This window comes from Ranitomeya variabilis, chromosome 1 (assembly GCF_051348905.1).
Source record: "Ranitomeya variabilis isolate aRanVar5 chromosome 1, aRanVar5.hap1, whole genome shotgun sequence".
In the NCBI taxonomy this organism is placed as follows: domain Eukaryota; kingdom Metazoa; phylum Chordata; class Amphibia; order Anura; family Dendrobatidae; genus Ranitomeya; species Ranitomeya variabilis.
In genome coordinates, this window is record NC_135232.1 from 583,890,386 (window position 1) to 583,912,494 (window position 22,109).

The 22,109-nt window shown below is 42.7% G+C and overlaps 1 long non-coding RNA gene across 1 annotated transcript in view; it reads right to left on the bottom strand.

The window, feature by feature from the left end:
* Positions 1–215: 215 nt before the first annotated feature.
* The window catches only part of LOC143806457 (uncharacterized), an 88,648-nt gene continuing 66,754 nt past the window's right edge, over positions 216–22,109 (bottom strand). The window contains exon 3 of the long non-coding RNA XR_013221471.1: positions 216–323. This is a non-coding gene — a long non-coding RNA (uncharacterized LOC143806457). The remainder of the gene's footprint in view (positions 324–22,109) is intronic.

Below are 22,109 nucleotides of genomic sequence, written 5' to 3' on the forward strand. Positions count from 1 at the left end.
AAGACGGATTGACGGATATGACCAGGTGTCATAGTAATCAGAATAATGGTGCCAAATCTACCATGCTATCCTTCATGCTCCACATCCTGCTATGTCTCTGTTTGCCTTGGAGTTGGTTTTCATTGCAAAAGTGGCTGCACCTATTGTTTTCCATTTAATATGCAACTGGGTTTAAAAACATGTAAAACAAACACACACAAATATAAACCTTACCTTCTGGTGGGACAGAAAAGGCCGGACCTCCAGGCTCAGACACATGCTGCGGCATGGGATCACCTTCAGGTCTGGCTCTGCCGCTGCCAAACAGAACACGAAGCAGAGGGCTGAAGGACAGAAAACATGTGAAATACAGTTACTAACATTAGCTACGTGTCTAATTTACATCAGCAGCATTCCTGAAATCCCTTTTTTTTTGCGTATTAAAACGTTTTAACATTCCGCAGAAAATTTTTAATAAAACGTACAAACCTTTTTACCTTAGAATGGACCACTTCAGTTCTGAAGTGACTTTGCGGGGCCTAATTTTCAGAGAACCCACTAGTGAGACCACATTTTAAATATGGCACCTTTCAAGGTATTCACAACCACCTTCAAACATTTGTTATCCCTTCAAGTCCTTCACAAAGTGAAGGAAAAAATGAAAAATGATATTTTTATTTTAGTAAAATGTTACCATAGCCTTATATTTTCATTTTCCCAAGGGTAACAGCAGAATGTGTGGTGCACTTTCTCCTGCTTATGCCCGACATGTAGTCAGAAACTACTGTTTGGGCAAACCATAGGGCTCAGAAGAAAAGTACGGCTACTTGACTTTTGAAGCGCAATTTTGGCCAAAATGCTTTAAGGGTGCCATGTAACATTGGAGAAGCCCTGAGGGTGCCAAAACAGCGGAAACCCACTGCAAGTGAAGCCATTTGGGAAATTACACCGCCCCCCACCCCCCCCCCCCCCCCCCAGTTACGACTGTAACAATTATGACCGCACAGGTGTTTCCCAGAAATCAGCATGCAATTTATGCTGCAGAGTGAGAGTTGCTAATGTGTCATTGTATTAATCCAATACGTGACCACTTGTATGTAAAATTATTGTGTCATGCACCAATAAATACATAAATCATCCCAAATAAAAAGTGCAATTAAAGACGATATGTTAAAATTATTTTTGTTGAAAATATTAAAGCATAAACAAATAATATAAACATAATATAAACAAAATATAGCTGATAAAATTGAGCACAATATAATGGTACGATAGGACACCAACCAAAATATATCATTAGCCACCACCCATATGTGACATATCCCTGCACTATTTACCACTTGCGCAAAATTTAGATAGAAATAATTAATTAAACAGTGCAAAAGTAAAAAATATAAAATATATATATATATATATATATGATGTGAAAAATAAGAAATAAATAATTCATCCAAAAAAAACCTTTGAAGTGCACTAATTAATACAGTATATATAAAAAATATGTGAAGGATGCAAAAATCACAAATACAAAATATATATATGTTTGATGACATCAAAACACTAGTATTGCACAATATATATTGCAACACACCCTAACCACCAAAAATTTAAAGTGCTAATAGTGCTATGAAAAATCTTTTGTATGAAATACCAGACAAGACTATAAGGTGCAAAAATATAAAAAAAAACAATATTATTGTACACTGCAATGGGTGCTGCTTGTGCGCCCTCTTACGCCAACTTGTTCCTGGGGCTATGGAAGAAGGAGCTTTTCTCTATCGATGCCATGGATCGGGTGGTGTTTTGGACCCGTTTTATTGATGACATATTTTTTATCTGGCGTGGCACTTCGGTTGAGCTTTTAGAATTTATTGAGTTTTTAAGGCTATGTTCACACTTTGCGGGTTTTGCCGCGGATCCGCAGCGGATTTGACACTGCGGATCCGCAGCAGTTTTCCATGCAGGGTACAGTACAATGTTACCCTATGGAAAACAAAACCCGCTGTGCCCACGCTGCGGATTTCCGCGGGAAAAGCCGCGCGGCTTTTATGCGGGAAAAAAAGAAGGAGCATGTCACTTAGAAATAGAAATGCATTGATCCACTCACTTTCCGCACGGGGCTGTGCCCACATTGCGGGAAGTTAAGCGGATAATGTGCCGATGGTACCCGGGGTGGAGGAGAGGAGACTCTCCTCCAGGCCCTGGGAACCATATTTTGGTGTAAAAAAAAGAATTAAAATAAAAAATAGTGCTATACTCACCTCTCAGCGCTGCCCGCGGCGTCCGGTCTCAGTTGCTGTGCGAGCAGTACCTGTGGTGACGTCGTGGTCACATGACCGTGATGACGCCGCGGTCACATGACCGTGACGTCACGAAGGTCCTTGTCGGCACAGCCGCCTGCAGCACCGAGGAGATCCGGACATCGGAGGGTGAGTATAACCAATTTTTATTATTTTTTACATTACTATTGATGCTGCATATTGCTGCATATGCAGCATCAATAGTACAGGAGTAATCCCGCAGCGGAAACCGCAGAACAAACCGCGATAAATCTGCAGGGATAACCGCAGCGGTTTTGCCCTGCAGATTTATCAATTCCGCTGCGGGATTAACCCGCAGAGCAGGCCGCAAAGTGTGAACGTGGCCTAAATGTGAATCTTCTCAACATAAAGTTAACATGCCATTTTGATGCCAATGCCGTCGACTTCTTAGATATAACTATCAAGCGTGATAGTTTTGGTGTTTTACAGACTGATTTGTTTCGCAAAAAAACAGCTGTAAATTCAGTATTGCATGCTGCCTCCTCTCATCCGAAACATGTCATCAATGTCATACCTGTTGGGCAGTTTTTGAGGCTAAGACGTGTGTGCTCGTCGTTTGAGGATTTTAAAATGAGGGTAGATGAAATGAAGAAAAGATTTTTGGACCGTGGGCACAGCCACAGATGCGTTAAGAAGGCCTATTATCGGGCTTTGAAAACAGAACGTGAAATTTTTTTCCACCAGCAAGCCCCAGAAAGAAGCCAAGGCGAGATTGATTACAGAATATCACTCTCATTGGGAGTTGATGCGTGATATTCTGTCTAAACACTGGTCTATACTTACGAGTGACCCAATTTTAAAACAATATTTACCCGAACGACCATGTGTTACAGCACGTCGTGCACGCAATTTGAAGGATCATCTTACTAAGAGTTTTTATCCTATTAATAATCAGTCGCTACTTTTTCCATCTCTTAATCCAAAACCAATTGAGAAATGAGGTTGTGCCCCATGTGGTAATTGTATTGCATGTTCTAATGTTGACCGTGCCACAGGTTTTGTTGGGTCAGATAATAAATCGTATAAGATCACACAGACAATTACATGCAATACAAAAGCAGAAATCTACCATGCTACATGTCCATGTTCGAAAATCTATATTGGGCTCACAACTAGGCCTTTGAAAAAGCGTGTGCGCGAACATGTAAGAGAGATAAAAGCAGCTGAGAAAGAAGCAACTGTTGAACATTTAAAAACGTTACCAAGACACTTCAAGACCCATCATGGATGTGATCCAACTGGTCTTCGTGTGATAGGTATAGATAGGATTATTACTGATTTGCGTGGGGGAAATGTTAGTCGTAGACTTGCCCAGAAAGAAAGTAGATGGATATGGACACTTCGCACACTTCAGCCTCTGGGTCTCAATGAGGCTTTGAGTTATTCGCATTTTCTCTGACCATTTTAGAATTACATGATTTTTTATCATTTCTCTTTTATGCATTTTATCATGCTCACATCTTTTAACATCAATAATTGTTATTTTTATATGTTTTTTATAATAATTTTTACAATCGTAATAATTTCATTTTAATCTTTCAGTAATGGTAGAATGTATTGGACCGATGCACAGTGACACCATCTGCAGCAAGTTGATGCTGCAGATCTCTGGAGGTGGCCTGAGGATTGTTCTTGACTGATCTCACCATTCTTCTTCTCTGCCTTTCTGATGTTTTTCTTGGCCTGCCACTTCTGGCCTTAACAAGAACTGTACCTGTGTTCTTCCATTTCCTTACTATGTTCCTCACAGTGGAAATTGACAGGTTAAACCTCTGAGACAGCTTTTTGTATTCTTCCCCTGAACAACTATGTTGAATAATCTTTGTTTTCAGATCATTTGGCAGTTGTTTTGAGGAGCCCATGATGCCACTCTTCTGAGGAGATTCAAACAGGAGAACTTGCAAGTAGCCACTTTAAGTAGCTTTTATCATGATTGCATACACCTGGCTATGAAGTTCAAAGCTCAATGAGGTTACAAAACCAAAAAAAGTGCTTTGGTAAGTCAGTAAAAAGTAGGTAGGAGTATTTAAAACAAGAAAATGATAAGGGTGCCCATACTTATGCACCTGTCAAATTTTGTTTGAATGCAGATTGCACATTTTCTGTTAGTACAATAAACCTCATTTTACGGTTAAATATATTTTTATTAAAGAGAAGAGAATTTTACAAGAAAAACAGTAGTTGAAAACTACGTCAATGATCAAAGTACTTTTTCTTATAATATACAATTCGAGAAGAGTAACACAAAAAAACACTCATTCACAAACCTTGCATAAATCTTACAAAAAAGAGAAAGAAAAAAAAAAATTAGAGGAAATAAACCCTCAAGAATGACGTATCTTTAACATATAAGCAATGACTCCTTGCCCCCGCAACAGGCGAGGACTTTCATTACCGTAAATAAAGTAAAGCATACCTAAAATCAGTTCACCCATGTCCCCTAAAGCGAGACATGCACGCAGATGGTATCATTATAAAAGTAACTGGTAAATCATGGTACAGACCTATCACACCGAGCTGGTGGAAGGTGAACAGCTCACCCAGGGGGGAGATAGAAAGAAGAAAAAATAGAGGGGGGAGCCCAATTAGGTGGGGCTCAAGAAAAGATATATAAAATGAGAACACGAAAAGAAAGGAAGAGTAGCTTAGTAATCGACTGTAGAATAGACAGGTGTATTCAGGTAAACAGGTCAGGGAAACGAGCAGAATCTTTAAATAGAATCCATTCAGTCCAGGTACCTAAGAAGGAGACCCTTGTCTGTGAAAATAAACCTCATTTTAAGGCAGAAACATTACTGTGTCCAACAGTTATTAGATATATGAAACTGAAATAGCTGTTGCAAAAAAAACAATTTTTATAAAACATTAAGCTTAAGATTAATAGGGGTGCCCAAACTTTTTCATATGACTGTATATTTGTTCATGGATAATAACGTAATATTAATTTTACGTGAGCATTTGTGCTTCCTTTATGGCAATTTGGTATACGTTATATTATTTGTACAATGTATTATTTTATTTAGTATTTCACATGCTTTATTTGTTTATTTATTTTTCTTTATTAATTGTTATATGTATTTGGTGCATAGCGCTATGAGCATGTATGAGTTTATTTATTGTGTAATTTATCTATTTATATTTATTACTTATCTATTTATTTATTGTATATTTCATTTATTTATTTACACTTTATTCATTATTTTTCACTTTATCTATCTATTACTAATTGTCGTAATTACTGGATGCACAGTGCAATTATATGTATTTGTTTAATGTGAGCAGTTTCCCTTGTTCTACTATACTCTTACATTTGCGATTCTCTGAGTTCCAGCTTGGCTGTGGTGCGCGTGCGCGGTTTTCCTTGCTTTGTGGTCTCATTCATCTCGGCGTCTCCTTCCCTGGCTGTGTGTTCTCCGCCTTCCCTGGTCACGTGTTACACGTGGGCGGGGTTTTGGGCGGCGTGCACGTTGCCGGGGTGATCCTGGGTGGATGTGGCCATTGGCTGGGCGGCCGCGCATGCGCCGATATACACCGCTCAGCTTGGTTAACTCAGCGGTAATTAGTACCCTATATAAACCTACCCCAATAAGCCATTGTATACGCCCCCCGGAAGAAGGCAAGCGCCGAAACGCGCGTAGGGTCTGAGCACTTATAGGTATGTGGAGCCTTTGAGATTCTTTGATTTTATTTATGCCATCCACGTTTTTGTGATTTTATGCCAGCCTTTTATCCATTATTTGCACTGTCTGCACCTTGCTGCTTTTGATTAGTATAGCACTAGCTGCACCATTATATCTTGGGCTTATGTGCAATCCATTTATATACACTGTGCAATAAATTTATATACACTGTGCAATATTGACATATAGTTGCACTTTCTGCACCTTACTGTGGCATTGATTATTATATCACTATTTGCACCATTATATTTTGGGTCTATGTGCAATAAATCCATATACACTGTGCAATAAACCTATATACACTGTGCAATACTAATATATGATAATCACTAGTATTTTTAGTACTCTATAAAACTTATCTATAAGCACATGGTTATATTATAATTTTTGGTTGCACTGTACAATAATATTGTTTTTTTTTATATTTTTGCACCTTATAGTCTTGTCTGGTATTTCATACAAAAGATTTTCATAGCACTATTAGCACTTTAAATTTTTGGTAGTTAGGGTGTGTTGCAATATATATTGTGCAATACTAGTGTTTTGATATCATCAAACATTTATATATATATTTTTTATTTGTGATTTGTTTTGCATCCTTCACATATTTTTTACATATATTAATTAGTGCACTTCAAAGGGTTTTTTTGGATGAATTATTTCTTTCTTATTTTTCACATCACATATATATATATATATATTTTATATTTTTTATTTTTGCACTGTTTAATTATTTCTATCTAAATTTTGCGCAAGTGGTAAATAGTGCAGGGATATGTCACATATGGGTGGTGGCTAATGATATATTTTGGTTGGTGTCCTATCGTACCATTATATTGTGCTCAATTTTATCAGCTATATTTTGTTTATATTATGTTTATATTATTTGTTTATGCTTTAATATTTTCAACAAAAATAATTTTAACATATTGTCTTTAATTGCACTTTTTATTTGGGATGATTAATGTGTCATTGTAGTGCCCAATACGTTGTGCCCAGCTTGTGCTTCTGGAGACTCGCACCATGACAACTGCTACGTGACCTCTCCCTGCAACAGTAATTACAAAAACAGATTTGCCAAGAATATTTATTATGTCAGCCTTCCGTGCCCACGATCCGGAAGTAGCAGCGCTTTGTTCACTGGATCCAAATCGCTGCCTAAAGTTGAACGCAGGTAAATCCACGTGATCACTGAACCGTGCAAATTTACTGCATTCAATACATTCTACTGGGTGACATTTTGGTTGCGGAGAACACGTCTCCGCAAAAGATATTGTGGGCTTGAACGTTGCCCACATGTCAGTGTCCGCAGGTGATTCGCATGCATGCAGCCATAGTAGACACGGCATTTCTAGAAATCCCATCCACTATGCTGTAACGTCTGGCAGCTGCGGATTTGATGCTGCATAAATAAGCAATCCCTGATCGTGGGCATCTGCCCTTAGAGACAGATAAATGTTTCACCAACGTTTCGCTTCTCTGGCCTTTTTCAAGGTTATCTGTCTCCTTGTGTGCTATGGTATAAAAGTGAAGTTCACCAGCAGAGACCATCATTGCCATGACTAGTCAACATCATCATGTCGTCATCGGGCTCCCCAGGACGAGCAAGCTAGTTAGATCCTGCTCAGTTCATGTGTGGCACCCGAGGAGGGATGGAGGGATTCCATAATCAGGTAAGGCTACGTTCACATTTGCGGTCGGCGCCGCAGCGTCGGGCGCCGCAGCGTCGCCACATGTGTCATGCGCCCCTATATTTAACATGGGGGCGCATGGACATGCGTCGCACTTGCGTTTTGCGCCGCATGCGTCACTGCGGCACCCGCGTCCGGGCGCAGAGGACGCAGCAAGTTGCATTTTTGCTGCGTCCAAAATAAATGGAAAAAAGGACGCATGCGGCGCAAAACGCAGCGTTGTGCATGCGTTTTGCTGCGTTTTTGTTTGCGTTGTGCGTTGCGGCGCCGACGCTGCTACCTGTACCCTGGACTGTACCTGCATTCCACCGGTAAAAGGTAAAAGAAACTGCTATCCCTGTGTCCTTGAATTATTTCCTGCACCCTCAGTCCTGCATCCCACCGTCAATCATCCCTCTTACCAACTGTACTGGTAGCCCTCGGGACTAAGCTCTACCTGTGGGAAGCTATACCAACTCTGCTGCAACTCCATCAGCCCCAGTGGACCCCTTTAAGCAGGGTCAACCATTCCTGGCTGAATACCACAGGTTGCGTCACAAATTATCCTTTATAGATTTTATTCTCCACTTTCATTCACCAGGGCCACGGACCGGGCCACTGCCAATCTGACCACCCCTTTAAGTACCGCCGGACCCAGCCCGAGTACACCACGGCCCTAGGGGCACTCCACATGGTCTAACTAGCTTGTATCAGTGCAACACTGACAGTGTAGAAAGCACTGCAATGTTTGTGCTTTAGAACTACGATAAGAGATGTGAAAGTGAAAGTCCCATAGAGGGACTAAGTAAATAAGTAAAAAAAATATGTTGTAGCCCCTTCTCAACATTTGCAGTATATATACGCCATGATCAGGAAGTATTTTACAGCTACCAGCAGTTTAACCCGTTAAATGCTGTGATCGATATAGATCACAGCATTTCGATGGCAGGCAGCAGGAGGGGGCCCCCTCTGCTCTCCGATCAACGCCCCTGCGATGTTATCGCGGTGGCCCCATAGTTGCCATAGTGACTAGTGATGAGCGAGTATACTCGTTGCTCAGGTTTTCCTGAGCACGCTCGGGTGGTCTCCGAGTATTTGTGACTGCTCGGAGATTTCGTTTTTGTTGGTTCAGCTGCATGATTTACAGCTACGAACCAGCCTGAGTACATGTGGGGGTTGCCTGGTTGCTAGGGAATCCTCACATGTAATCAAGCTGCCTAATAGCTGTAAATCATTCAGCTGCGGCGAAGAAAACTAAGTCTCATACTCAAACTAAGCAGTCATAAATACTCGGAGAGCACCAGAGCAACAAGTATATATTCACTCATCACTAATAGTGACCCAATGTCGTCATGACAACATGTATCCGGGTCACCAGAACAAGCAAACTTGTTACACCATTTTCAGAGCATGCGTGTCAGTGAGGCTGATAGTTTGTAAAGCATAGCAATTAGTGATGAGCGAGTGTACTCGTTGCTCTGGTTTTCCCAAGCACGTTCAGGTGGTCTCCGAGTATTTGTTAGTGCTCGGTGACTTAGTTTTCCTCACCTCAGCTGAATGATTTACATTTGTTAGCCAGCTTGACTACATGAGAGGATTCCCTAGTAACCAGGCAATCCCCACATGTACTAAGCCTGGCTAGTAGCTGTAAATCATTCAGCTAAGGCGATGAAAACTAAATCTCCGAGCACTAACAAATACTCGGAGACAACCCGAGCGTGCTCTGGAAAACCCGAGCAACGAGTACACTCGCTCATCATTAGTATCAATATTAATATCATTAATAGCAATGCCCCTGCATTGCTATGCTTTAGAAGCGATCGGACTGACATATAAATACAATATAAAAAAAAATTAAGACAGCAATCTTTTTTTAAAAAAATAAATAAATAAATAAAAATATATATTTACAGCTCTGGCAAAAATGAAGAGACCACCACAACAAATCCCTGTCATGGCCAGCCCAATCTCCAGACCTGAACCCCATTGAAAACCTCTGGAATGGAATCAAGAGGATGATGGATAGTCACAAGCCATCAAACAAAGAAGAACTGCTAAGTCTACGTTCACATTTGCGGTCATCGCGCAGCGTCGGGCGCCGCAGCGTCGCCGCATGCATCATGCACCCCTATATTTAACATGGGGGCGCATGGACATGCGTCGCACTTGCGTTTTGCGCCGCATGCGTCACTGCGGCGCACGCATCCGGGCGCAGAGGACGCAGCAAGTTGCATTTTTGCTGCGTCCAAAATCAATGAAAAAAAGGACGCATGCGGCGCAAAACGTAGCGTTGTGCATGCGTTCACATTTGCGTTGTGCGTTGCGTCGCCGACGCTGCGGCGCACAACGCAAATGTGAACGTAGCCTTAATTGTTTGCTCCAGAAGCAGTGTGAAAGACTGGTGGAAAGCATGCCAAGACACATGAAAGGTGTGATTAAAAATCATGGTTATTCCACAGAATATTAATTTCTCAACTCTTCCTGAGTGAAAACATTAGTATTGTTGTTTCTAAATTATTATGAACTTGTTTTTTGCATTACTTGAGGTCTGAAAGAACTGGTTTTTTTTTATCTTGACCATTTCTCATTTTCAGGAAAAGAAAAAAAAAAACATTGCTTGGAAATTGAGAAATGTTGTCAGTAGTTTATAGATTAAAACAACAATTTACATTTAAAACTCTACCTATGAAGAGAGAAATCAGTCAAACTGAACATTTTGCAGTGGTCTCCTAATTTTTTGCCAGAGCTGTGTGTATATGTGTGTGTGTGTGTGTGTGTGTGTGTGTGTGTGTGTGTGTGTATTTATATATATATATATATATATATATATATATATATATATACATACATATACATACATATACATATATATATATATATATATATATATATATATATATATATATATATATATATATATATATATATATTGTGGTTGTCATAGCCCAGAAGGCTTTGTGCACACGCTGTGGATTTTGATGCAGATACTAAGCGTTTTTGGACGCGCAGAATTGCATAAAATCCGCAGTGTAGCGCAAGCAATGTTAGTCAATGTGAATTGGTGTGCATATGCTACGGAAAAAAAGGTGCGGATTTGCAGCGTTTTATTTTCCGCAGCATGTCAATTCTTTTTGCGGATCTGCAGCGTTCCTGCACCCATTGACTTCCATTGTGTCAGGCCAATCCGCAGCAAAACCGCAGGGTTCAAAAGACCTGCGGATTTGCTGTAGTGTTGGGTGCTAGAAACTCTGCAGATCGGGCGGAGGAAGAGTGTGTGGGTGGAGTGTGGGTGGAGACTATGTGTGTGGGTGGAGACTGTATGGGCAGAGACATTGTGTGCACAGAGAAGATGTGCGTGTCTGTGTGCGGGTGTTTGTGTGTGTCTGCGTGTGTGTGCGAAGCAGTGTATGTGTGTGTGTGTGTATGTCTGTAGGCAGGCATTGTCCGATGATCGTAGTCCCATCATCCGGCTACTGTGTTCAAGTGTAAAAGAAAAAGCACATGCACACATAGACATACAGTACATACAACATACAGTATATACTCTCCAATCACCTAGTCCCCGAAGCCGTCGATCCCCTGTAAAAAATAAAAAAACAACAGTATACTTCCTGATCCGATGTAATCCATTTTATAACAAGCATCGCACGACGATCTCCCGTGGAGAGCTGTCACATCGGGAGATGCGACCACTCTCCAGGGGCTCTGGTGATACAGTGACATGATGTAATCCTCTGCACTGTATCCCTCCACCGCTGTGAGTACAGAGTGCATACAGTCACTTGGGGCACCAATGCTTGGGAAAATTCTCACACAGCAGTGCCGTAAAGTGAGAGGCCATTGAACCCTCAGTGATAACACTGCAAGAGCCATTGTCTCCTGTCAGTGTGTCACTGGAGTCCTATAGAGCTGTCACATCTCCAGATGTGACAGCTCTATAGGGGAGATCATCATAGGACACTCGTTATTAAATGGACTGCATCGGACCAGGGAATATTTGTGTAGGTTTATTATTTTATTTATTTTCTTGCAGGAGATCGAGGGTGTCGCATGGATTGGCAGAACAATACAGATGGCAAAACAGTCTTGTGCTTTATTTCATTAAAATACTTTATTCTGGCTGTGTGTTTATTTAACCCTTTCACAACTAAAGGATTAGTAATGGATAGGTGTCTTTCTGACACCTCTTCATTACTAAGCCGGCTTGATGTCACCTGACAATTCAAAGGTGGCATCAACCTCCAACTATTACTGCATATGCCACCACTACAGGGCAGTGGGGCGGTTGGTGTTTGTAGCCGGGGAAGGGCAATATCCATGGTCCCTTATTAGGCTATGAATATCAGCCCCCAGCTGTCTGCATAGCCTTTTCTGGCTATTAATTATAGGGGGACCCCCACATTATTTTTTGAGGGGGTCCCCCTATTTTAATAGCCATTAAAAGGATAAATATACAGCTGCAGGCTGAGATTCATAGCCTGGGTAGATCCATGAGTATTAACCCCTTCCCAGGCTATAAGCATCGGCCCCCAGTCGCTGGCTTTCCCTTTCTGGTGCAGAAAATAGCGCGGGAGCCCACACTTTTTTCTTCATTTTTTTAAAAATTAAACAGATATTGCGTTTAAGGCCGGGGTTACACTTGTGAGAAACTCGCACGAGTCACGCACCTCAATACTCATTACTGCCGCCTGCACTTGGACCGGAGTGTGCGGCTGCATGTATTTCTATGTAGCTGAACGCTCAGGTCCCAAGTGCTGGCGGCAGTGCCGGGCATTGAGGCAAGACTCATGCGACTTTCTCGCAAGTGTGACCCCGATCTAAAGCAGATTTTTTTTTGTGTGTGTGTGTGTGTGTGTGTGTGTGTCTTTAATTAACTTCATGTACCATTTTATAATGTTTATTACTAAACATCGGGCTTGGTATTATCTATCTATCCATCTATCATCTTGAAAAAGGATAATACATCCAAAACGTTGCCACGCCGTTTGGGCAATAAAGTCCACTTTTTTTTCTTCAGTTTTTTGTGCTGTTTTCCTTTTTTTTTGCTCTTATTGCTGGAAACCATTGGACTACTGGTTGGGAAAGCTTTGCATGATACTTGAGGTAATATCGGATGCCGTACCAATTTTTCCTATCCATCGATCTATAGATCTATCTATCCATCTATCTATCATCTATCTATGGATATATCTATTATCTATAGATATAGATAATAGATAGATGGATAGATTGATACAGTTGATAGATCTACAAATAGATCTATCTCTAGTTCTATCTGTGTGTAAACATTATTCTTCAAAGGAGTATAGAAATGAAGAGGTTGGACAAGAAATGACATCACAATTTTTTTTTTGTTAACTAATAAATCTTTATTTAGCTTAAAAAAGTAAACAAATCCGCATTAAAAAACAGCATGAAAATCAGTATCAAAAACACATCAAATCTGGGGTGATTTTTACCTGCATTTTCTGCCAAGTGATGCAGAATCTGCGCAGAAAATTCCACATTCAAATCTGCAACATACATGTATCACATACTCTAAGGACTTCAGCAACATTTCGGCTCCAAGTAGTGAAAGCTATTTCAGTACATCCATTACAAATCAATTTACATTAAAAAAGTGTACAAGTGCCAAGCATGTTAATAACAGTTATTACAATGCGAGTGCATACATTCAATATCAAAAAGTATGACATAATAAAGTGCATATAAATATCTGGTATACAATAAGAATACATACAGTGTATAAGAGCATAATTGGTCACATAATATCAGGTGTTTGCGATTTGTGACAGGAACTTCCCCATTAAAGGGCATCTGTCACCCCCCAAAATCGAAGATGAGCTAAGGACACCAGCATCAGGGGCTTATCTACAGCATTCTGTAATGCTGTAGATAAGCACCCGATGTAACCTGAAAGATGAGAAAAAGAGGTTAGATTATACTCACTTAGCGGCAGTTCGGTCCGATGGGCGTCGCGGTCCGGTCCGGGACCTCCCATCTTCTTACAGTGATGTCCTCTTCTTGTCTTCAGGCTGCGGCTACGATGCAGGCGTACTGATTTGCCCTGTTGAGGGCAGAGCAAAGTACTGAAGTGCGCAGGCGCCGGGAAAGGTCAGAGAGGCCCGGCGCCTGCGCACTGCAGTACTTTGCTCTGCCCTCAAGAGGGCAGACAAAGTACACCTGCGCCGGAGCCGCAGCGTGAAGACAAGAAGAGGATGTGATCGTATGAAGATGGGAGGCGCTGTACCGGACTGCGACGCTCATCAAACCCGGACCGCAGCGGGACCGCCCCGGTTGAGTATTATCTAACCTCTTTTTCTCATCTTTCAGGATACATCGGGGGCTTATCTACACCATTACAGAATGCTGTAGATAAGCCCTTGATGCCGGTGGGCTTAGCTCAGCTTCCATTTTGGGGCGACAGGTTCCCTTTAAGCCGTAAGCATATGCGCAAAAAACAGAAGCTAATGAATTAAACCACACATGTGGTAAAACTAGATACAAGGAAGATCTTCAGCTGTTCATAGACGCAGGGTGAACTCGAGTCACCCATCTCGATGTCACATACTCAGAGGGTCCGGCACTCTAGATGACACTGCATCTCTCGCGCCATCCTTGCTCTGTGCACATGCTCGCTAGGTTTAACTCCCGGAGGTATTTTCAGTTTTGCATTTTCATTTTTTCCTCCCCTTCTTCCCAGAGTGCAATTTTCCGAGACCCACAGCATCTCCATTTTTTGCGCACAAAGCTGATGTTTATAATGATACCACTTTTGCGCACATACGTTCTTTTGATCGCCTGTTATTGCATTTTAATGCAATGTCGCAGCGATAAAAAAAAAGCAATTCTGGCGTTTTGACACAGAATGGTCAGATTCTGGTAAGACATAAGTTTTGTCACCTGGTCATATAATGCACCCAATCCTAGATTACATCCTCACCTGTGCTCAGTAAATGATCGGTTAGTGTGTGTGTATAAAAAGAAACCCAGCACCCCAGATCTTCACTTGAACTGCAACTTGAGCTCTGACAACATGCCAAAAATCCACCCTGCGACCAAAGCCTGGATTATCAAGAGGCTGAAGACAAGATCCACTGCAGAGGTGGCTGGCACCTTTAATGTGTCTCAGCATCAAGTACAAAGAATTAAAAAAATATTTGAAGAGACTGGAGATGTGTTTGACAAGCCCAGGTCTGACAGACCCTGCAAGACAACTGATCAGGAGGAACGTTTGCTGGTTAGAAAATCCAAAGCAAACCCCTCTTCCACTGCAGCAGAGCTCCAACAGGCCTGGTCACCTCAAGTCCCTGTGTCAACTAGAACAGTTCGTAGGATTCTGTCTCGAAATGGCCTCCATGGTCGAATCAGTGCCCAGAAGCCAGCACTTAACAAAAGGCAAATAAAAAAACGTGTGGCATTTGCAAATTCCCACAGCCTGCTAAACAGATGCACGCTGGAAAAGTGGCAGAAGGTGCATTTCTCTAATGAATCTTCAGTAGAATTACACCACAGCCGCTGCAAATACTGCAGGAGACCTACTGGAGCCCGTATGGATCCAAAATACACCCACAGAAAGCAGTTAAAATTGGTGGTGGAAAGATCATGGTCTGGGGTTACTGTTGTGAATTAGACTTTTTGGCTCCCTCTTGTGGTTACTAGTGATATTGACTCTGGGATTGTCTTTCCTCAGTTTGGTACCCACCTGGGTCGTTAGTCCAGGGGTGTTGCTATATTAACTTCCTGGATCCTTAGTCCAGTGCCTGGCATCGTTGTAATCAGATCCTTTCTGTTTGCTCCTGTCTGCTGATCCTGGTTCGTGCAAAATTAAGCTAAGTCCTGCTTCTTTGTTTTTTTTGGTTATTTGCTTTGCTCTTATTTTTGTCCAGCTTGTTCTAAATGTGATTCCTGACCTTGCTGGAAGCTCTAGGGGGCTGGTGTTCTCCCCCCGGGCCGTTAGACGGTTCGGGGGTTCTTGAATATCCAGCGTGGATATTTTGATAGGGTTTTTGCTGACCAAATAAGTCATCTTACTATATTCTGCTATTAGCTAGTGGGCCTCTCTTTGCTAAAAACCTAGCTCATTCTTACGTTTGTCTTTTCCTCTTACCTCACCGTTATTATTTGTTGGGGGCTTGTATCCAACTTTTGGGGTCTTTTCTCTGGAGGCAAGAAAGGTCTTTCTTTTCCCTTCTAGGGTTAGTTAGTTCTCCGGCTGGCGCGAGACGTCTAGAACCAACGTAGGTACGTTCCCCGGCTGCTGCTATTTGTGGTGCTAGGATTAGATATATGGTCAGCTCAGTTACCACTGCCCTATGAGCTGGTTTTTGGTGTTTGCAGACTTAGTAATTATTTCTGAGACCCTCTGCCATTGGGGTCATAACAGTATGCCAGGCCAACATTGAATGTTTAATGCATTGCAGAAGTGGGATAATAAGAAAGGAAATTCTGAGTTTTTTTTTTTTTTTTTTTTCCTCTCTTCCTCCCCTTTACCTCTGAGTGGCTTGTGCTTGCTGCAGACATGAATGTCCAGACCTTGATTACAAATGTAGACCGGCTTGCTGCTCGTGTGCAGGGCATACAAGATTTTGTTACCAGTAGTCCAATGTCTGAACCTAAAATACCTATTCCTGAACTGTTTTCTGGAGACCGATTTAAGTTTAGGAATTCCAGGAATAATTGTAAATTGTTTCTATCTCTGAGACCCCTGTTGTGAATTTGGATTCTGGGCTCCCCCGGTGGCTACTGGTGGAATTGAACTTGTGACATCATCTTCCCTGTTCACCTGTTCTGATTAGATCTGGGTGTCGCTATATAACCTGGCTTCTCTGTTAGATGCTTGCCGGTCAACAATGTTATCAGAAGCCTCTCTGTGCTTGTTCCTGCTCCCAGACATCTACTAGATAAGTTGGACATTCGTCCATGTTTTGTTTTTGTATTTTGGTTCCAGTTCACAGCTGCAGTTTCGTTACTGTGTCTGGAAAGCTCTTGTTGATCAGGAATTGCCACTCTGGTATTATGAGTTAATGCCAGAGTCCTAAAGTAATTTCTGGATGTGTTTTGTTAGGGTTTTCTACTGACCATGAAAGTATGCTTTCTGTCTTCTGCTATTTAGAAAGCGGACCTCAAATTTGCTAAAACTATTTTCCTGCTGCGTTTGTTGTTTCATCTCATATCACCGCCAATATATGTGGGGGGCTTCTGTCTCCTTTTGGGCATTTCTCTAGAGGTGAGTCAGGTCTTATATTTCCCTCTGCTAGCATTATTTAGTTCTCCGGCCGGCGCTGGGCATATAGGGATAAAAAGTAGGACATGCTACCTGGCTACTTCTAGATGATGCGGTAGGTTTAGTTCATGGTCAGTACAGTTACATCTTCCAAGAGCTTGTTCCTATTGAGGCTTATGCTAGTTCTCTGGCCATGGAGATCATGACAGTTTGACCGGCCCACTAAAGGGTTAAAATCCTTGGCTGAGAAAGGAGAGAAATAAGAAGTCTGCTGAAAATTTTTTTTTTTTTCTCTAGTAGTTAGTGTGCTCTTAATTGGATCACTTGCCAGTCTGTCTATGCCCCTTCAGTCTTCCAGTCCTTTATGCATGATATTTTCCGCGATTTTTTGGATAAATTTATGATAGTGTATCTGGATGATATTCTGATTTTTTCGGATGATTGGGACTCTCATGTCCGGCAAGTTAAGAGGGTTTTTCAGGTTTTGCGGTCTAATTCTCTGTGTGTCAAGGGTTCTAAGTGCGTTTTTGGGGTTCAGAGAATTTCCTTTTTGGGATATATTTTTTCTCCCTCTTCCATTGAGATGGATCCTGTCAAGGTTCAAGCTATTTGTGATTGGACGCAGCCCTCTTCTCTTAAAAGTCTTCAGAAATTTTTGGGCTTTGCCAACTTTTATCGTCGATTTATTTCTGGTTTTTCGGATGTCGTTAAGCCATTGACCGATTTGACTAGACAGGGTGCTGATGTTGCTAATTGGTCCCCTGATGCTGTGGAGGCCTTTCAGGAGCTTAAGCGCCGTTTTTCTTCTGCCCCTGTGTTGCGTCAGCCTGATGTGACTCTTCCTTTTCAGGTTGAGGTCGACGCTTCTGAGATCGGGGCTGGGGCAGTGTTGTCGCAGAAAAGTTCTGACTGCGCCGTGATGAGGCCTTGTGCCTTCTTTTCCCGTAAATTTTCGCCCGCTGAGCGGAATTATGATGTTGGGAATCGGGAGCTTTTGGCCATGAAGTGGGCGTTTGAGGAGTGGCGCCATTGGCTCGAGGGGGCCAGACATCAGGTGGTGGTATTGACTGACCACAAAAATTTGATCTATCTTGAGACCGCCAGGCACCTGAATCCTAGACAGGCGCGCTGGTCATTATTTTTCTCTCGGTTTAATTTTGTGGTATCGTACCTACCGGGTTCTAAGAATGTTAAGGCGGATGCCCTTTCTAGGAGTTTTGAGCCTGATTCACCCGGCAACTCTGACCCCACAGGTATTCTTAAGGAGGGAGTTATCTTGTCAGCCGTTTCTCCAGACCTGCGGCGGGCCTTGCAGGAGTTTCAGGCGGATAGACCGGATCGTTGTCCGCCTGATAGGTTGTTTGTAACTGATGATTGGACCAGTAGAGTCATCTCTGAGGTACATTCTTCTGCATTGGCAGGTCATCCTGGAATTTTTGGTACCAGGGATTTGGTGGCAAGATCCTTCTGGTGGCCTTCCCTGTCACGAGATGTGCGAGGCTTTGTGCAGTCTTGTGACGTTTGTGCTCGGGCCAAGCCTTGTTGTTCTCGGGCTAGTGGATTATTGTTGCCCTTGCCTATTCCTAAGAGGCCTTGGACACACATCTCGATGGATTTTATTTCAGATCTGCCTGTTTCTCAGAAGATGTCTGTCATCTGGGTGGTGTGTGACCGTTTTTCTAAGATGGTCCATTTGGTTCCCCTGCCCAAATTGCCTTCTTCTTCCGAGTTGGTGCCCCTGTTTTTTCAAAATGTTGTTCGTTTGCATGGTATTCCTGAGAATATCGTTTCTGACAGAGGAACCCAATTTGTGTCTAGATTTTGGCGGGCATTCTGTGCTAGGATGGGCATAGATTTGTCTTTTTCGTCTGCTTTTCACCCTCAGACTAATGGCCAGACCGAGCGGACTAATCAGACCCTGGAGACATATCTGAGGTGTTTTGTGTCTGCTGACCAGGATGATTGGGTTGCTTTTTTGCCATTGGCGGAGTTCGCCCTCAATAATCGGGCCAGCTCTGCCACTTTGGTGTCCCCGTTTTTCTGTAATTCGGGGTTCCACCCTCGATTTTCCTCCGGTCAGATGGAATCCTCGGATTGTCCTGGAGTGGATGCGGTGGTGGAGAGATTGCATCATATCTGGGGGCAGGTGATGGACAATTTAAAGTTGTCCCAGGAGAAGACTCAGCTTTTTGCCAACCGTCACCGTCGTGTTGGTCCTCGGCTTTGTGTTGGAGATTTGGTGTGGTTGTCTTCTCGTTTTGTCCCTATGAGGGTCTCATCTCCTAAGTTTAAACCTCGGTTCATCGGTCCGTATAAAATATTGGAGATTCTTAACCCTGTTTCCTTCCGTTTGGACCTCCCTGCATCCTTTTCTATTCATAACGTTTTTCATCGGTCGTTATTGCGCAGGTATGAGGCACCGGTTGTGCCTTCCGTTGAGCCTCCTGCTCCGGTGTTGGTTGAGGGTGAGTTGGAGTACGTTGTGGAAAAAATCCTAGACTCCCGTGTTTCCAGACGGAGACTCCAGTATCTGGTCAAGTGGAAGGGATACGGCCAGGAGGATAATTCTTGGGTCACTGCATCTGATGTTCATGCCTCTGATCTGGTTCGTGCCTTTCATAGGGCCCATCCTGATCGCCCTGGTGGTTCTGGTGAGGGTTCGGTGCCCCCTCCTTGAGGGGGGGGTACTGTTGTGAATTTGGATTCTGGGCTCCCCCGGTGGCTACTGGTGGAATTGAACTTGTGACATCATCTTCCCTGTTCACCTGTTCTGATTAGATCTGGGTGTCGCTATATAACCTGGCTTCTCTGTTAGATGCTTGCCGGTCAACAATGTTATCAGAAGCCTCTCTGTGCTTGTTCCTGCTCCCAGACATCTACTAGATAAGTTGGACATTCGTCCATGTTTTGTTTTTGTATTTTGGTTCCAGTTCACAGCTGCAGTTTCGTTACTGTGTCTGGAAAGCTCTTGTTGATCAGGAATTGCCACTCTGGTATTATGAGTTAATGCCAGAGTCCTAAAGTAATTTCTGGATGTGTTTTGTTAGGGTTTTCTACTGACCATGAAAGTATGCTTTCTGTCTTCTGCTATTTAGAAAGCGGACCTCAAATTTGCTAAAACTATTTTCCTGCTGCGTTTGTTGTTTCATCTCATATCACCGCCAATATATGTGGGGGGCTTCTGTCTCCTTTTGGGCATTTCTCTAGAGGTGAGTCAGGTCTTATATTTCCCTCTGCTAGCATTATTTAGTTCTCCGGCCGGCGCTGGGCATATAGGGATAAAAAGTAGGACATGCTACCTGGCTACTTCTAGATGATGCGGTAGGTTTAGTTCATGGTCAGTACAGTTACATCTTCCAAGAGCTTGTTCCTATTGAGGCTTATGCTAGTTCTCTGGCCATGGAGATCATGACAGACCCCGTTCGTCTGGAGACTCAGCTCAGCAAGTTAAAATTGTTATCTCTTTCTTGCGGGGCGACCCTCAGGATTGGGCTTTCTCGCTAGCGCCAGGAGATCCGGCATTGGCAAATATTGATGCGTTTTTTCTGGCGCTCGGATTGCTTTACGAGGAACCCAATCTTGAAGTTCAGGCAGAAAAAGCCTTGCTGGCTATTTCTCAGGGCCTGGATGAAGCTGAAGTGTATTGCCAAAAATTTCGGAAATGGTCCGTGCTTACTCAGTGGAATGAGTGTGCTCTGGCCGCAAATTTCAGAAATGGCCTTTCTGAAGCCATTAAGAATGTGATGGTGGGTTTCCCCATTCCTACAAGTCTGAATGATTCCATGGCGCTGGCTATTCAAATTGACCGGCGTTTGCGGGAGCGCAAAACCGCTAATCCTCTGGTGGTGTTGTCTGAACAAACACCTGATTTAATGCAATGTGATAGAATTCAGACTAGAAATGAGCGGAAAAATCATAGACGTCAGAATGGGTTGTGTTTTTACTGTGGTGATTCTACACATGTTATATCAGCATGCTCTAAACGCCTTACAAGGGTTGTTAGTCCTGTCGCCATTGGTAATTTGCAACCTAAATTTATTTTGTCTGTGACTTTAATTTGCTCATTGTCTTCTTACCCTGTTATGGCGTTTGTGGATTCAGGTGCTGCCCTGAGTCTTATGGATCTGTCATTTGCCAAGCGCTGTGGTTTTGTTCTTGAACCGTTGGTAAATCCTATTCCTCTTAGAGGTATTGATGCTACGCCATTGGCGGAAAATAAACCGCAGTTTTGGACGCAGGTAACCATGTGCATGACTGCTGAACATCGGGAGGTGACTTGTTTTCTTGTTCTGCATAAAATGCATGATTTGGTCGTTTTGGGTCTGCCATGGTTACAGACCCACAATCCAGTCTTGGATTGGAAAGCTATGTCTGTGTCAAGTTGGGGCTGTCAGGGAATTCATGCTGATTCCCCGCCGGTGTCTATTGCTTCCTCTACTCCTTTGGAAGTTCCTGAGTATTTGTCTGATTATCAGGATGTATTCAGCGAGTCCAGGTCCAGTGCTCTGCCTCCTCATAGGGACTGTGACTGCGCCATAGATTTGATTCCAGGTAGTAAATTTCCTAAGGGAAGACTATTTAATCTGTCTGTACCTGAGCATGCCGCAATGCGTTCGTATATCAAGGAGTCTCTGGAGAAGGGGCATATCCGTCCATCCTCTTCCCCTCTTGGTGCGGGATTCTTTTTTGTGGCCAAGAAGGACGGATCTTTGAGACCTTGTATTGACTATCGGCTTCTGAATAAAATCACTGTTAAATTTCAGTATCCTTTGCCTCTGTTGTCGGACTTGTTTGCCCGGATTAAAGGTGCCAAGTGGTTCACCAAGATAGATCTTCGTGGTGCGTACAACCTTGTGCGCATTAAGCAAGGAGATGAATGGAAGACAGCATTTAATACGCCCGAAGGACATTTTGAGTACTTGGTGATGCCTTTTGGGCTCTCTAATGCTCCCTCAGTGTTTCAGTCCTTTATGCATGATATTTTCCGGAAGTATCTGGATAAATTTATGATTGTTTATCTGGATGATATTCTGGTTTTCTCTGAAGATTGGGACTCACATGTGGAGCAGGTCAGGATGGTGTTTCAGGTTTTGCGTGAGAATGCTTTGTTTGTTAAGGGCTCAAAGTGTCTCTTTGGAGTACAGAAGGTTCCCTTTTTGGGGTTTATTTTTTCCCCTTCTGCTGTGGAGATGGACCCAGTCAAGGTCCGAGCTATTCATGATTGGACTCAACC